The sequence below is a fragment of the Rhineura floridana genome, chromosome 1 (assembly GCF_030035675.1).
Source record: "Rhineura floridana isolate rRhiFlo1 chromosome 1, rRhiFlo1.hap2, whole genome shotgun sequence".
NCBI lineage: Eukaryota > Metazoa > Chordata > Lepidosauria > Squamata > Rhineuridae > Rhineura > Rhineura floridana.
The window spans coordinates 39422361-39439592 of record NC_084480.1 but is presented as its reverse complement, the minus strand read 5'-3'; the positions used below and the strand labels follow the sequence as shown (position 1 = coordinate 39439592).

General features: G+C 42.4%; 1 protein-coding gene across 3 annotated transcripts in view; it reads right to left on the bottom strand.

Moving 5' to 3' along the window:
- LOC133380787 (THAP domain-containing protein 7-like) overlaps positions 1-17150 on the bottom strand; it is a 41739-nt gene extending 24589 nt beyond the window's left edge. For 2 of the 3 annotated variants that reach the window (XM_061618793.1, XM_061618811.1), the window contains exon 1: positions 17044-17150. The gene's annotated coding sequence lies outside the window, so the exon portion shown is untranslated. Of the gene's footprint in view, positions 1-1976; positions 2062-17043 lie in introns of those variants that run through there. The other variant, XM_061618803.1, reaches the window with a different exon arrangement.
- Positions 17151-17232: the final 82 nt, after the last annotated feature.

The following is a 17232-nucleotide window of genomic DNA, read 5'->3' as shown; positions in this document are numbered from 1 at the left end:
TCAGTGCTTTTGATTAAAGGCAATGTATGAAATGAATTTCACTCAGCAAAATGCTTTGAACTCAGGAAGCCTGATGCACAGGCTCGTTTATATTAATCTGGTAATACGAAAGGGCCTTAAATCCTCCTGGCAATTATTCTCTGTGTCCCCCACCAAGCCCTGGGGCAGGATACAGGTCTTTAGTACATAACTCAAGGGACCAGAATGGCTAAATCCAAGGAAACTAAACTCAGCCGAGGACCCAAGCCCTGAAAGAACAAACTATATTACTTGTTCTTTTTCAGAATCATCAGAGGACCTGGGTTAACCTCCACTCAGCTAAAGATTACAATAAAGCATGGATGGGGAACCTGTGGCCCTTCCCATTTTGGTGGACCCCAGCTCCCATCAGCTCCAGCCAAATGGCCAATGGTTCGCAATGATGGGAGTTGTAGTCCAACACCATCTGGAGGGCCACAGGTTTCCCAGCCCTGCAACAGAGGGTTATTAAGCCTACAGTTAAAGAGGCCAATGGTTTTCCACGAGATGAAACAGCTCAAGGAGCAGGGCTGTAGCCCAGTTTCTGCAAGTCTCCTTGCGGTTGACAGTGCCACTGACAGGGCTGGGTGATGGGGCACTGGTCTAGTCTCACAGCCTGAGAGGCTTCCAAACAACTGTATGCTATGAAGCGGCAGTTGCCCCCAAGGTATTTCCTGTTGTACAGAGTGGGCACACTGCATAGCAAAGCTCCACTCATACCTGCCATTTTTGCTTCCCAGAGAGCTGGGCCCACGTAGGACTGTTGGAAATGAAGATGGCAGGCACGACTGTCTAGCGCTTTGCGCTGCAACGCTCTCATCCTTAACAAAAAAGGAAAATGAAAGGCATTGTGCCAACTGCTGGTGAGGTCACTGCCACACCACCTAGTAAGGGGGACTAAGGGAAGCTCCACTGGGGGGGCAGTGGGCAGGAAGGAGTGCATCCCAGTTGCTTTTTTCAAAACTTTTTACAGGGGTTGTTGGGGAAGCTGGAGACTGACAGTCTCAGCAAAAAGTTTTGAAGAAAGCTGAAAGAGAAGTCTGCATGCTGCCTAGCAAGCTTTTTTTGGGGGGGGGGAGAGAGAAAACGAGTCCCCACTTCTTTCTTAAAAGAACCAAACAGCAAGCAGGGAATGAAAGCATCCCTTTTTCTTTCTTTTTACAAAGGGGAATCATTCCTCCCTTCTCTACTTATGAGGAGGCAGGAAGGAAGGTGCTGGCGAGGTGAGGAAACGGGGAGGGGGGAGAATGCAAGCCTGGTGGCTGACAACACTGACCCATAGAATGCTGGTTCTATCATTCTAATAGCCGCTACACCTGGGGTGCCACTCTCACTCCTGTGACTGGACCAGGACTGGTATATTTTGCAACTGAAAAAGTGGGGAAGGGAGGGAGGTGTTCATCAATACAGTAAGGTGTCTGATGCAGTGACTGGCCCCAAGCACTCTGGTTTGTTTGGTAATAACTGTGTGAAAGGACAAATCCCAATTGTGCCTTTACACATTTAAACGTTTCAAAATTGAACCATATTAGGAGGAAAAGATTTGTTTGATAGTAATTCTATTGGTATGGGAACCTCAGGTACACAGTGTAAGCCCAACAATTTAACCTGGCTTTGTAAATAAGGCCACAAAAGTTCCTAGCCTGCAAAACTTTGATTAGCCTGGTAAGAGGCTAGTAGCCACAATTTCCATGGTGGCTGCAAAGGAAGGGAGTCGCCCTCCTTCTCCACAGCCAGCATGGAAATGCAGACTACTAGCCTCTTACCAGACTGGTAAAACTTGTCTCCTCTCAAGCAAACCGGTGGAAGAGAAATGAACCAATCTGCCGTTCCAAAAGCTTGCTTGGTTTCCATACTGGCTAGCAAAGAAACCAAGGGCTCATTCACATGGGAGCTGAACTCCGTTTTAAAGACGAAGCTTTTCTCATCGTGATAGTTTAAAGGTTCACACGTCTTACCTTATATAAGCCCTCAATCTGGTTTTGCATTTACACTGAAGGGAAAGGGTCAGTCGCCCAGCTTCCTAATGATCATGCCCTCTTAAGGTCAAACTACCACTTCCTTTGGTTACCTTGACAACCGAGCATGCTCAGTTTGTTCTAGAGTAAATTTCATTTTAAAAAATATATCCTCAAGTGCAATTGTTTGTATTTTCAGAATCCAGTAGAAATGCAAATATTTGTTTAAACAGTGTTATGCTTTTTGCACAAGTTAGGGGGGAAAGGGAAAAAAAGCACAGTTTGCAGCAGGCTTGCAGAATAGGAGCCAGCAGGAAATGACATGGACAAGGAGAGGAGGAGGGAGTGGGTGTGGACTCACAAAAGCATTGGAGCTAAGCGTCTGCAAGCCCCTAGAGATACAAAGCACAGGCGGTTTTTCCTTCCCTTTTTGGATTAAAATTGGATTGATTTGCTGCGGATTAAAAGGTTAAAACAGAGGCTTATGTTCGCCTTGCCTAAAACGTCATGGATATGCTGCAAATTAAACGGGTTTGCAATTAGCGCCAGATTCACACTAAAGCTCCGTGTGAACCAGCTCAAATTGGATTGGGAGAGGAGGGACAGATCTGCCCCTCTTCCATCACTATGCTCAGATGCCTGCATGGAATTCCTGGTTGCCTATGGCTATCAGGCAAGTGTTTAAATACAAGATTAAATAGCACTGAATGATTTTGCCTAAAATGTTATATTGAATCAATGTTTGGGCCAGCCATATTAGTTAAGTATTTATAGCACACATGCTACAAATGCACAGGTATCAAATACTGAAGTCAACCAAATGGAAAACACGAGTTATATTATGGCAACACTCCAGCTCTACTTACTATAACAATTCTGCATGAGATGGAGCATTAAAAGATGGCACCAACAGTTAATTGGGGCTTAGTTGAGCTGTAGGATGGGATGCTCGTCTGCATTGATGACACACAGAGAAGGCCGCTTCTGCAAACAGATCTCTTGCTGGATGGGGGCACATGGCTCAAATGCAATGCCTCTAAATGTGTCAACTTTTATACATTGTGGTGGCCTATGGATGTAACCCCTGGTTTAAGATCTGCACACACAACTAAAGTTTGGCCTACGTTTTCTGTTAAGGGACAGAAACATTTAATGCCTTCTTCTGACGCTGACAAACCATCAGTATCAATAGGAACATGTTGTGAAGTGGTCTGTCATGCTTCCAGACTAATCGGGTTATGCCACATTGTTCAATCTTTCAGTACAACCCTATGCAAAGCTATACAAACTTAATTGGGAGAAAGCCCCATTGAGCACAGTGAGACTTATCGTAGAGAAGTGGAGATAGGCTCAGACTATCAACACCACCACCTGCCAGGGCAGGATTAAGCTGAGGAGGGCCCCTAGGCTGACTGGTGTTTGGGGGCCCCATCCCCATGCTTCACCTACCTTTCTGTTGTTTTTTGCAGCGCGCGCAGGTTTGCCATCAATCAAGATGGCGGCAGAGGTTTCCCTAAGGAGCTGAAGCCTCTGCCGCCATCTTTGTTGATGGCAGCAACACGCATGTGTAGCACGCATGCGTGCCATCAGCCAAAATGGCAGCAGAGGCTTCAGCCCCTTAAGGAAACCTCGGCAGCCATCTTTATTGATGGCAAATCGGAGTGCTGCAAAAAACAACAGAAAGGTAGGTAAAGCAGGGGGATGGCGGTCCGCGGATGCTTCTGTGGATCGCGGAAGGAGAGCAGAGGTCCCCCTGTAGCTCCAGGGACCCTCAGGCCAGTGCCCCACGGGCCCCCAAGAGCTCTGGGCCCCTAGGCTTCAGCCTACTAAGCCTAATGGATAATCCCGCCCTGCCACCTGCACTCACCCTGGACAAAAGCTTGGATTTTCACCTAGAGAAGAAAGGATGAGCCAGAACAGAAGTAGTGGGAGTGAAGGCTACGGAAGAGCTAGACTCAGATATAGGCTCTGACACTGGGCCTTAGTCTGAATCATCAAAGACCACAACCTTGTGTTCCCCAAAGACCTGACCACCCCAAGACGTTATTCTTACACTTGCAATCACCAGATTATGAGTACAGGAAATGAACCAGGAGGGAACTAGTAGGCCTGAGATGGTGCGCTAGGCCCCAGGCCAATAAACTGGCCCTTTAAACTCAGTATGCTCTAGAAAAGAGGCGGGACTGAGAAAGATAAAAAGCCCAATTGAGACTTCAGTCCTTGTTGGAGGAACTTGCTCACTTGGAGCTCTCTGAGGTGCTGGAACGCCAGCCTTTACTTGCATTGCTCTCAGGTGATCTGGTGTGCCGCCTTGGTTCCTGTGTGTGGTCAGGATAGAACAGACACAGCATGTCTGCTTAAATTCAAGTGTTTTCATTGAGATGGTTTTAGGAACAGTTTCAATCCCTTCATGACTAGAGACCCAATGCTATATTGTGTATTCTATGGCTGTACAACACATTTGGGCATTGTTGTGTATTTTTAAAGATTTAACTCCCAGTGTCACAAAAGAGGGTTGGCTGGCTCTCCTACAACGGTAAGAAATACTACCTATTGGTGTGCAAATGCTGCAGATATGTCACACATGGCTGACAAAGTGCTGATAAAGCACTTTCACTCTACAAGCTGGAAAAAAGCGGGAGAAATTTAATTTTCATGGCCCTTCAGAAAACACTCACTAATGTGCCGTTACAGGGGGAGCTGCATAACTTGCCCAGAAACAAGGGGGATATTATTTGGCAGGTGGAATAAACAAGATTCAAGAAATTATGCAAGATAAACAGTTCATGAAGAAGCGTAAATAAATAACTCACTCCTGGGGATGATTCTTCATGGATTGAATAGCCTAAAATTCATACCTGATATAATTTTAGTAAATTCAGCTGTGCTACGCTTGTGATTAATCGGTAGCCAAAAGATGCACATGACACAGACGTTTTAGGTACAACAGATAGATTGAAATTCTATCTGAAAGATTCACTAATGAATTATGGACCAATAGAATAAATGGCAAAATTATATTCTCTGTATTCAAAAATGACAGAAAAGTTTGCCCAGCTACAACATTTCCATTTTCCCACAGCTGCATTGTGGCCTCAGAACAAGTTTGCATTTCCTACATTTTTTGTTAAGTTAATTGTTTTACATCTAAAATTTTGACCCCCATATCTTGAACCACTATGGATGAGTGCAATGAATGTATGGGATTTTGGTGAATTGCATTTTGAGTCTGTTGCCTCAGTATTGGCTTCCACTGTATGCTTTATGGTGTTTAAATGCAGTGAATATTTTTTGGTATTGTATTTTTTTTAACTGTTGTTTTATTACTGTTTTGCTTTCTCCTTTTGTAAGCCACCTTGGAGAATTATTTTTTTCAAAGCTGCAATTAGGAAAATGCTTCAATAAAATGAACATAAAAAACTAGCTTTCCACTGGAACCAAATGAAAGCCTATTTTTCAAAGATATCTCAAAACAAATTATTACATGTTTTTGGATAAGTTTTTAAATATAGATTATTTGGGTTTTCCTTGCTTTTCTCCAATTCTTGTCATGTTTTATAACAAGTGGGATGCAGGATCCAGCCAGTGAACTGGATTCTAAGCTTCCCCACCTCCCACGGGCAACTTTGACAGGTGATGGGGACACACACCTGTCAATCACCTGACATCATCATGATTGGTGCAGAGATTCCTCACCACTGTTCTGCAAAAAGGCCATCCTGAACCGCATATTTCTAGGTACACCCGATATAGCACATTCCCGTTATCTTCCAGACAACCAGAGCATTCAATTATAATTTGAGAACATATCACACTGACAATATTTTAAGTGATAAAATGTAAATTTCTTAATCCCTTTTCCTTATGGGATGACTGAATTATAATTTTCTATGCTCTTGAAGCTGGTTCTCTGGAGTCAGCTGAAGACACAGAGGAAATCTACAGTTCTAAACATACATTTTTAAAAAAGCCACTTGAGGGCCTGGTGAAATCACTAGTTTTTCCTTCCAAAAAAATACATTCAAGACTGGGATTCAGTTTTGTCCTGGCCAGCTCCAATTCACATTCGTAGATATGCCTTGGCAGTTCAACAGATGACTTTCTCATGATGGTCAAAACTTACATTTTAGGAAGTGGGGCTACTGCAGCTTCCCAGTATGGAGAATTTACAACAGCCACAAAAACACTCTCAGCAGCATAACTGTCCTCCCCTGTGGTGACAACCCAAATGATTTCCTTACAAAATGCTCACAATCACATGTCCATAAACTTTCTGTATTCTGCCACAACAGAATAGTGCAAATATTGTGCAACAATTTCCTGAGCACATCCACGGAGCAGTCCAATCCTATCCATATTTGATCTAGACAAGACTCCTGGCCACTAAGTCAGGTGACCCAGAAAAGGAAATCAGCCTACTTTGGATGGAGACGCACTCCCATCGCAAACTCAAGGATTACAGACTCGGTGCTCCTAGATCTGGCACTGCTTTTAGATTCTCAGGTGGCAGCGATAGCCACAAGTCCTTTTGGCCAGTTTTTCTGGCTCATTCCAGAAGAAGGAATAATAATAATATAAGGTGGATCTTGTCATGCTTATGCATACCTTAGTTATATAACAGCTGGACTATTTTAATGCTCTACCTGGGACTGCCCTTGAGAAGTGTTCAGAAAGACCAGTTGGTGCAAAATGCTGCTGCAAGGCTGCTGACTAAAGCCAGTTTTAGGGAGCATGTCACTGCTCCTATGCCAATTTTTCTGGCTGCCAGCTGATTCCAGGAGCAATTTAAGGTGCTGATTGTAACCTGTAGAGTCATACATTGTGGAGGGCCAGGATACTTTAAGCATAGGAAGCTGTTTCATCCTGAGGTAGACCCTTGGTCCACCTAGCTCAGTACTGTCTGCCCTGACTGGCAGCAGCTCTCCAGGGTTTTCAGGCAGGGGGGATTCCCAGCCCTACCTAGAGATGCCAGGGATTGAACCAGGGACCTTCTGCATACAAAGAAGATGTTCTACCACTGGGCTACTGATAAATCAAGTGCCTGCCTCATCCTGCCTGTCCATGCATTCACCTGGAGAAGCCCTTCTCTGGTTCCCACCACCAACTAAGGTAAGATTGGTGGGAGCAAGGTAAAGGACCTTTTCTGTGGAAGTGCTCAGACAGTGGAAGTTCCTGCCCTGAAAGATTCATTTGGCCTAGGGTTGCCATATTCCAATTCCAGAAAGGTTAATCTGCATATTGTGCAAATTATTTGCTAATTATGCAAATTAAGCATATTAATGGTTGCATTGTCCAGTTGTTTCGTTTTTGTGCCTAGTAATTACCACCAAAAACTGGGGATGTGAGGAATCTATTTTTAACTTACATTTTCAGCCTGAAATGCCTAGATTCGTTTCCAATACTCATATTTATTTATGTATTTATTTATAGGATTTATATCCTGCCCACAGGGCAGTTTACAAAAACTATAAAAATACACAATCAGTCAATTAAAAGCAATATTGTGACCAAGATATTGTCTTATCAACAATTAGGAAATATGAAATGAATGCTACAACCTGTAATACAGATAGAAATCAAGATTTCAATATTACCAGTTCAGTCAATAATCTTAGCTAATTAGCTTCAAAGCACGCAATGTGGTCATAGAATCCTTTCCAACACCAGACTATACTCTTCTTGCACAAGTTTGAAGTACCTGAAGACACCCAAGTGTATGTATATGCTTAGCATATCAGAATGCAGTGTATGCTGAGTATATCGGAATATCAGCAAGTAAATAGGAATGCCATATTCTATGTTTAGAGTATTTAATATGCCACCAGAAAGAACTTAACATGGTGTGCAGCAAGGTTTGCCTGAACTTCAGAGTATTTTGAGCATACAATGTATATGCAGTCCTGCCAAAAATACTAGTAGTTGTAGTAAAAATATTTATATACTACTTTTCAACAAAAAGTTCCCAAAGTAGTTTACATAGCAAAATATATGTTTGAAATTTGACTGTATCAAAGAAGATAGCTACAAACTAATCATTTTCATTTCAAATTTTAAATAAAGGAAATTCTAGTCCTTGCAAATTTATTTATTATTTATTTATTAATTAAATTTATATACCGCCCCATAGCCGAAGCTCTCTGGGCGGTGCACAACAGACAAACAACCAATACATAATTAAAACCATATATTAAACAGCTTTAAAATAGATTCATTATACCATAAATCAAACATAATCAAACACAGAAATAACTAAAAAACTCAGTACATGATAATAAATATTAAAATTAAATTAATTAAAATATTAGGATGTGAAGATGTTGAGGTGTTAAGAATTACAACACTGAATATTAAAGGTATTAAAATATTAAAATGCCTGGGAGAAGAGGAAGGTTTTTACCTGGCGCCGAAAAGATAATAATGTTGGCGCCAGGCGTACCTCATCAGGAAGAGTATTCCACAGTTCGGGGGCCACCACAAGAAAACAAGAATTGGGCTTTGAATATGTGAAATATTAATAAATGGGATAACAAATGGGACAAAAAATTAATAAATATTAAATGGAAAATGGATGTGTTGAGAGCATTCTACAGCACTAAATTCTAAACTCTATTAATTTAGCATTAGGAATAAGGGCTTGCTTTCTGTTTGATAGCTTTTAGTATTTCTGATTGTATTTAAATATATGCGCTGCTATTTAGTTATTTTACTGTGTAATTATGATTTTAATATATTTTCTGTATTGTTTTAGTACTGTATATCGGAAGCTAAACCAATCCAATCCAATCCAATCCAATCTTTATTCGACCATAGGTCAGCTTAAAACATAGTAAGACAAAAACATACATGTAGCAATATGCTATATGACATTTTGGTTAATACATAGTTTTATATATAAAACATTAATTATTAAAATAGCTTAAGAACATTTAAAACTTAGATTTATTAATTAAATTTCCGTGAGGCCAAGGTTAGACTTAAATTTACATGTTAATATAACTAACATATCATCTTAAATTAGCTATAATCAATTACTTGGCACTCTATGCTATATTATTTAGACAACACATTTGTCAGTAAATATCTAAACCAGTATGACAGATTATAACTTTCATTTACAAAGAGAGATAGCTTTTATAATATTAGATCGTATATTCTGCACGTAGGCTTGCCAGGTCTCCGGCAATCTGCCGGAGAGTCTGGCAAAAGGGGGCCGTGTCCGGCCTCCGGCTATACTTCAATTTAAAAGGTGGATCTCCGGCTTTTTATTGGCCCTCTCAGCCACGCATGCGCGATTGACCACGCATACGTTGGGCTGCGGCTGGCCGACTTCCGCTCTTTACAATTTCAGGCAGGCAGGCCGCAGGCAGGACTTGAGCAGCCGACACAGTGAGGGAGGGACTCCTCCAGCAGCAGCCCCTGCCCGCTCCTGCCACCACCCACAGAGAGAACATACAGGTGGCCGGGGCCCGGGCGTGTGAGGGTGATCTGATGGCCCATGGGTGGGTGGAGGCGAGCGGTGGCAGCAGCGGAGGCTAGGCTGGGCCGGCCTGGCTCCGTCTTTCTTAGCCCCGGCCGGCCCGGAGCCAGTTCCCCGCCCTGGGGCTCAGGCTGCTGAAGTCTCTGGTGGGGGGGGATCGCGATCGCGGCCGCAGCCGCTGCCGTGCATGGACTGAGGCGAATGGTGGGGTGGCAGTGGAGCCCAGGCTGGGCTGGCTCCCTCTTAGCCCCGGCCAAGACGGGGGCCGGGGCCCATCCCATGCGGCTTGCGGCCTGCCTGGCAGCCTCAGTGCAGGAGCCGTGGAGGGCAGGCCGGGGCGGCTCCTCCTCCTTAATCCAGCGGGTTCTCCAGCTCCAGAAAGGACGGCCGGCCGCTTCACCCCTCCTGCTGTTGGCGCCGCTGGGGGGGCCCATCGCGGCCGCTGCCGCCCAGGGGTGCCCACAGCAGGAGGGGTGAAGCCGGCGGCCGTCCTTTCCGGAGCAGAGGAACCGGCTCCGGGGCTAAAAAGGAGCCGGCCCGGCCTGCCCTCCACGGCTCCTGCTGAGGCTGACAAGCCGCGACGCCCATGTCCTAGCAACCGCTGCCGAGACAGGGCCGACGCGGCGGCCTGCAGGCTCAGCCTCAGCAGGAGCCGTGGAGGGCAGGCTGGGCCGGCTCCTCCTCCTTAGTCCAGCCGGTTCGGAGGTAGGCTGACCGGCCCACTTCTGGTACGTCTGTTAAGGAAGCGTGCTGAAAGGCTTTGAGGGCCTGTTTGGATGTCACACTCTCGCACCTGCAACTCTTTAACTTAATCTCAGGTGCTTGAAGCGCTGTTTATTGAAATAACTTTGCACATGCTCGGCGATACTGTCTTTACTTCTTCATTTCTGGGCTGAGCCGTGGTGGTGAAAGCATGTTTCTTGGGGTATTACTGTGCTTGACCCTTGCCTTAAACTAAAATTGGGGATTTGTTAGCTCGGGGCTGCCTCCATACAAATACATGGGCCATAAGAAGAGTAGAGTTAAGGGCAGAAAGGATTTGTTTCTGCAGGACTCCTGTGTTCTTCTCTCCTCTTTGTGTTACTGTGTGTTTTTAAGTGCTTCCATCCTCCAGGGACTTAATTATTTCTTGCCAGGTTAGATTTAAATCTGGCTGTAGAATTCCCCACTTTAGCTTCATATCTGAATTCATGTATTAAACTTTGCAAGACAGTCTATAGTCTGTGTTTTCTTCTCCCCTTCTTTTTTTTTAAAAAGCTTTCTGTTATCTGTTGCTGTCTGCAAACCCTGAATGATGACAGCATGTGTACTACCAGCTGTCAGATGTTCAATATTATCAAAACAGAAAGAAACTGGCCTGTTTGAAAGCTGCATTTTTATAGAGCCATAATTTTATTAGAGCAATGTGGCTTTGGCAACATTCCCCCACCCCCTTTTTTCTTATTTTTTAATTGCGGTTTCTACATACTTTAACCATAAAAAAGTAAATTGCACGATCTTTTTCTGGTCTAAAGTTAATTGTTGGCGAGTTAAAAGTACATCTTTAAGTCTGCAGGCTAGCACATAGGATGACATACACCTCAATCCTCTCCACTTTTATTCAAAAGTAGTTGTTACATATGGTTACAACCTTAGTATTGGGCATTGTAATAAAACACCCCAAAACATGATGATACACTGCTTCTTGAACAATTTGTTCATTGACCAGGGAAGGAAGGAGTCAGTTTACTTACCTGCCATGTGATCCCACTGAGTTTCACCATACTCCAAACTAGGTGGAATCCATGTTAAATGAAGAGTAATGTTGAATTCAGCTTCAGCATCCCCCACCATGGTCAATGTATGTGCCCTACTTTTGTCTCTTGCATGATGTAGTTCCAAAAGTCTCAAAAGGTAGACTTGTTTAGACAACTATACTGGTTAATTGTGAGACTGACACTACTATAAAAGCTGTCAAATGCTCATTGTTGATAAACCATATTCAATTTCTTTAGTAATTTTTGTCTAATAATAACTTTTGCTTATAAATTGTTTTAAATTTTTTAAATTGTGTTTTAAATTGTTTTTAAAAGATGTGTTTTAAATTTGTATATTTGTTTTTAATGTTTTTAGTTACTGTAAACCTCCCAGAGAGCTTCGGCTGTTGATGGACTTTTTGATGAACTTTGCCTGGTTAAAAAGTTTGTGCCTGAGGTCAGAACATCTGATCTTCCTCTGGATGAGAAATGGGTGCAGTTGCTAAAGAGCATCAGATCAAGAATTCTGGTGAAGATTGTCAGTGCAGTGTTTGCCATCCCAGTAAGCAATGCTTTCGTGGAGAGAGCGTTTTCACTAATGGGCAATGTATGGACTGACAACAGGAACCGTATGTTACCTTCCCTTGTTAAAGCAGAGCTTTGTGTCAAATTAAACTTTGGCATGAACTGTGCTGAGTTTTTTAAATATGTGAAGGAAGAACAAAGGTTGCTTAAAGCTTGTGTTTCAAATGAGAAGTACAAATTCTAAACTCAGCCTGTTTAGTTATTTAACACCAGTTCCTACAGTGAAAGCACCTTGTTCATTCTTTCTGTTTTTCTTTTATAAAGAGTAATACTGTTTATAATGTTTATAATGGTTGAAAACATCCCTTGGATGTCATCCACTTCTCTTTTGTAAGAGAGATAAATGTCTAAAACCAGCTGCAATTTCATTGCTTCAGTGGGTCTCTACTCTAGTTGGGACTAGATTGATTGGTGATGTAACCTGCCTTTGTTCTCTTAAAGATAGTGTTTGTTAATAAAAAAATTGTTTGTAATCTGGTGCTATTGGTTTTATTTCTGTCACATTTTTACCTTTACCTTAATACTAGAGGTAATTGTATAATTGTGATTGCCAACTGCTTGCCTAGAATGCCCTCCCTTGTCCTTAACATGGCTGCAACCGTATCTACTCAAAAGTAAGTCCTATTTAGTTCAGATCTTGTAAGTTCAGGTCTGTGGCTTCCTTTATGGAATCAATACATCTCTTGTTTGGCCTTCCTCTTTTTGTACTCCCTTCTGTTTTTCCCAGCATTATTGTCTTTTCTAGTGAATCGTGTCTTCTCATTATGTGTCCAAAGTATGATAACCTCAGTTTCATCATTTTAGCTTCTAGTGATAGTTCTGGTTTAATTTGTTTGGACACCCAATTATTTGTCTGTTTTGCCTAGAATGTCCTCCCTTGTCCTTAACATGGCTGCAACCGTATCTACTCAGAAGTAAGTCCTATTGAGTTCTATGGGGCTTAGTTCCTTAATAAGCATGTTTACAGTTGCTGCCTTCAGGGGCATCTATCTGTGCTCCCATCTAACATCTCTGCAACACTAAACTCCTTTCTTCCAATAATGGCCAAGTCTGAGGGCACGTAAACCCTTCTTGCCAGAAGCAAGTAAACTAGAAGGCATCAGAACTGCACCTCCCAAGAAATGTCCCTAATGTCCTAGTAAGAGTTCTACCTAGAAGTTGAAGGGTTACGCTGACCCTTTGGTATGTGTTGCTGTGGTTGGTATGGTATTGCATTTAGGGAAGCATCACTGTCTTTTTTCATTTTCTGTTTGCATTTCATGTACCTTTGACCCTCCTCCCTTACATCCATAGAAGCAACAACAGTGGTTCCATGTGGTCAACTAAACCCCTAAAACCCATTGATGATGTGCCTTGTTGGTTGCATGATGGTTTGTTTTTTGCCCACTAATGGTAAAAGAGAATTCACATATTTGAAAGTGTGGCTGCAGTTGTTGTTCCCAAGCTGCTGCCTGTGAAGGTAGACCAAACCATGGGTGTTTTTTCTCTGTCAATTATTACTCACTGGAATTGGATTGGCTGTCCAAGTGAGTTTATAGCACCCCACAGAGTAGACAGAAAGGGTAGAGAATCTTCTTTCTCTTACACATTTCTCAGACCTCTTTCTGAAGTGAAGGGTCAAATCTGTAAAGAAGTTTGGAGCAGCCACATTAAAAGATAAGGGCAGGGCATTCCAGGCAGGGGGTTGTCAACCCTGCTTGGATATGGATGTCTTTGCAGAGGATCCCTAGTCAAGCATTACTAACAGCACAATCCAAACTATCTACTCAGAAGTAAGTCCTGTTGAGTTCTATGGGGCTTAGTTCCTTAATAAGCATGTTTATAATTGCTGCCTTCAGGAGCATCCATCTGTGCTCCCATCTAACATCTCTGCAACACTAGGCTCCTTTCTTCCAATAATGGCCTGGCCTGAGGGCACGTAAACCCTTCTTGCCAGAAGCAAGGAAGCTAGATTAAATGTTCCCTAAAGGTGTTGAACTGTGACTTGGGAGACCAGGGTTCAAATCCCCACACAGCCATGAAGCTCACTGGGTGACCTTGGGCCAGTCACTGCCTCTCAGATTCAGAGGAAAGCAATAGTAAACCACCTCTGTCTGAATACTGCTTACCATGAAGACCCTATCTGGGATCAACTTGAAGGCAGTCCATTTCCATTTTGCATCACCCTAAGCTTGTGAGAAAGAATGACCTTATTTTACACCCTATTTTAGGTAAGATTTCTATTTTAATCTCCAGAGAATTTTTTTTGAATGGCATGCTCCAAGCAACTGTGGTTGATACAATGTATCATGCTTAATGATATCACTAGGGCCCGCCCCGTGACATCACTAGGGCCCGCCCCATGACGTCACTAGGGCCCGCCCCGTGACGTCACTAGGGCCCGCCCCCATTTTCTCAGGTTTTTGGATGGCTCCGACCTGGCAACCCTATCTGCACGGCTACACTAAATTTTGCTATTTGAAGTGTAATTTTAGGGGAGGTATCTCCAAGTAAATATTCTAATTGATCTAATTCAGATTTATGAAGTATATTTATTAACAATGGGGTAATTATTTGTTGCCTTAATGTCTTGTATAGGGGGCAGTGAAGAAGTATGTGTCTATTATTTTCCACATCACCTTCTCCACAAAGACAAACTCGGTCTTTATATGGTATTTTGAGTAGTCTGCCATCCATAACAGCTGAAGGCATCACATCTAATCAGATCTTAGTAAAGGCTTTGCGATGCTTAGGTATTTCTAAAGTCAAAAGATAAGGCATTGGTTTAAAAAATTTTTGGTTGTGTCTTTGGTTTTTTATTAGAAGTAATTGCTGTTGGTGGTCTGTATCAAACAGACGTAATGCAGCTTCGTAACCCATAAATTTAATAAAATGTATTGAAAAGCCTATCTGTGATAGTTTGTCTGCAATTAATTTCACCCAAGGGGATTGATGATTATCAATCAGAATATCTGGAGCAATACCTATTGGGTTAAAATTCAGTTTTAACCATAAATTAATTCTCATTAGCCAAATTTTAGTTTCAATCATTTGAGCCCCTGCTTCGAGTCTTAGAATGTTATTGGATACACATGTCGGGATTGACATAATGGATCTTAGAAAGATGGTTTGTATTGACTCAAATGAGCTAAATTTCTGATTTACATTTGTTTGTGATCCAAAGGTCAGTTGGGCTAATATTTTGGCGTTGAAAATCTTCATAACTGGAAGAAAAGTTTGACCTCCTCTTGTATAAAAAAATATTAATAATGCTTTTAAAGTTCTCCGTGCATTCATAATCATACACTGATTATGCATCAGATAGCTGCCTGAGGACTGAAATATATAGCCTAAATACTTTAAGGAGTTCACCTGTTCTAGTTTATGTCCATGAATTTGCCAGTCAGATTGAGATTTTTTCTTAGTAAATGCTATTATTTTTGTTTTTTTATAATTTATAGTTAATAATTCAGTGGAGCAGTAACCTACTAATTTAGTTAAAAGCCGCTTAAGGTCAATTGGAGTCCTTGAACATAAGGCTACATCATCCACATATAAAAGGATATTACGTGGGTTTTTTGCCAAAATAGGTGGATGGGATGAAACTGGTGCTAATTTGTGTACTATGTCGTTGATATAGATGTTAAATAGAATTGGCGATAGTACACACCCTTGTTTCACCCCTCTTGATGTTAATACTGGATTTGTTAAGTGGCCTTTAATACTACAGCGTATTTGAAGTGAGGTGTTTTTATATAATCCTTGGATCGGAGTTATAAGACGTTTATCCATACCTAAATAGTTTAGTTTTGACCAAAGACGAGAGCGGGAGATCGAATCAAAAGCCGCCTTTAGGTCTATGAAGGCCGTATAAAAGGATCCTCCTTTCCTATTCGCATATTTGTCTACTAAATGACGTAGAACTAATATATGGTCAAAAATTGATCTATTCGGGCGGAATCCTGCCTGTTCGATCACTATGATATTATTTTGGTCAATCCACTCTGTTAATTTTAAGTATAGATGGGCCGCATATAATTTACTGATTGTGTTTATCAAGCTGATTGGCCTGTAGTTGTTCGGATCGTTAGCAGGTCCTTTTTTATAGATTGGGACTATTGTAGCCATACCCCAATCTTTTGGTATTTCAAGTGTTAGATCAATATAAGTAAATAATGAGGCTAACACCGGGGCCCACCAATGTATATTTTCTTTAAATACTTCTGGGGGAATGTTATCTGGTCCAGGGGCTTTATTAGATTTTAGTTTATTGATTAAGTAAATGACCTCATTTTTATTTACTGGCGCCCACTCCTGAATTCTCTCATCAAACATACAAGTGTTAGAGTGGAAAGGTGGGGTATCAATTTAGAAATTAAAGAAAGGATCCTAAATGTGTGTTTGAGTGTGTTTGTATGTGTGTACTTTTTATATATATATGAAAGCTGTACAGTGAAGGTGGCAGACGCACCTCTGTAGGCCTAGGAAATTAATATCTAATTTAATAGCAAAGAAATGTTGAAATCCACTTGAAGGACAAGTGTCCCGAACAACATAAACCCTTTCTAGGCATCTGTAGCATTATCAGCAAACAACAGATTTAAAGCCATTAGCTTTGTGGCCACATTTCTGTATTGCACCTGCTCAAGTGAGAAGCACACTGTGGGTAGCAAGGTTTAGATACAACCTTAAAGGTTTATGGACAGACCTTTGGATCCCATGTTTTTTGGAAGAAATCAGATCAGCCAATCCTGCGAACCAAAATCCCGATTTCTTCACTGGGCTGTGTGTTAATTTAGATTGTAAACCGACTGTTCCCTCTATGATCGAAAACCTGCAGAAAGGGCCCTCGGGATATCTTTACATTCTGTACAGTGCGTGATTCCTTTAATTGTCTGACAATGTATAAAATACTATTACTGTATGTTGATTTCTTATTTCATGTCTCTGTCACTGTTATCAACTAGCGATGGGGGCGGGGCTGGAATCGGCTTTGACTTGATCCCAGTCACATTTACCGCGAAAGGAAGTCACGCTGAGGTCAGTAGGGCTTCCCGGAGAACGAAATCCGACCCCCTCCTGAGCATCCGCTTCTTGCCCTCCCTTCACCACACTAACAATGGCGCTTCATTGGGCGAAAGGAACAGGGCCCCGCCTCTTCTCGACAACAGAAAACTACACACCAGAGACAGCGACGTGACCCACCCGCCCTGCGGGAGCCCCAGTCAGAGAGGGGAAGGGGAAAGGAAAGAGCTCTTTCCTGCTGCTGCGCCACCGCCGCTTAACCTACCGCCTTTCCCGGAAGTTTCCGCGGTGGTTTCTTTTATCCCCCCTCGCACACAATAGCTCCCACAGAGCAATGGCGGTCTAAGCACGCCTCTAATCACGTGACTCTGCCCGCATGGCGTAGAATGGTTGAGTTTATAGAGCTATAAAATGTAGACAATCAGACTCGTCCTTTCCGATTCCTTTAGCTCTC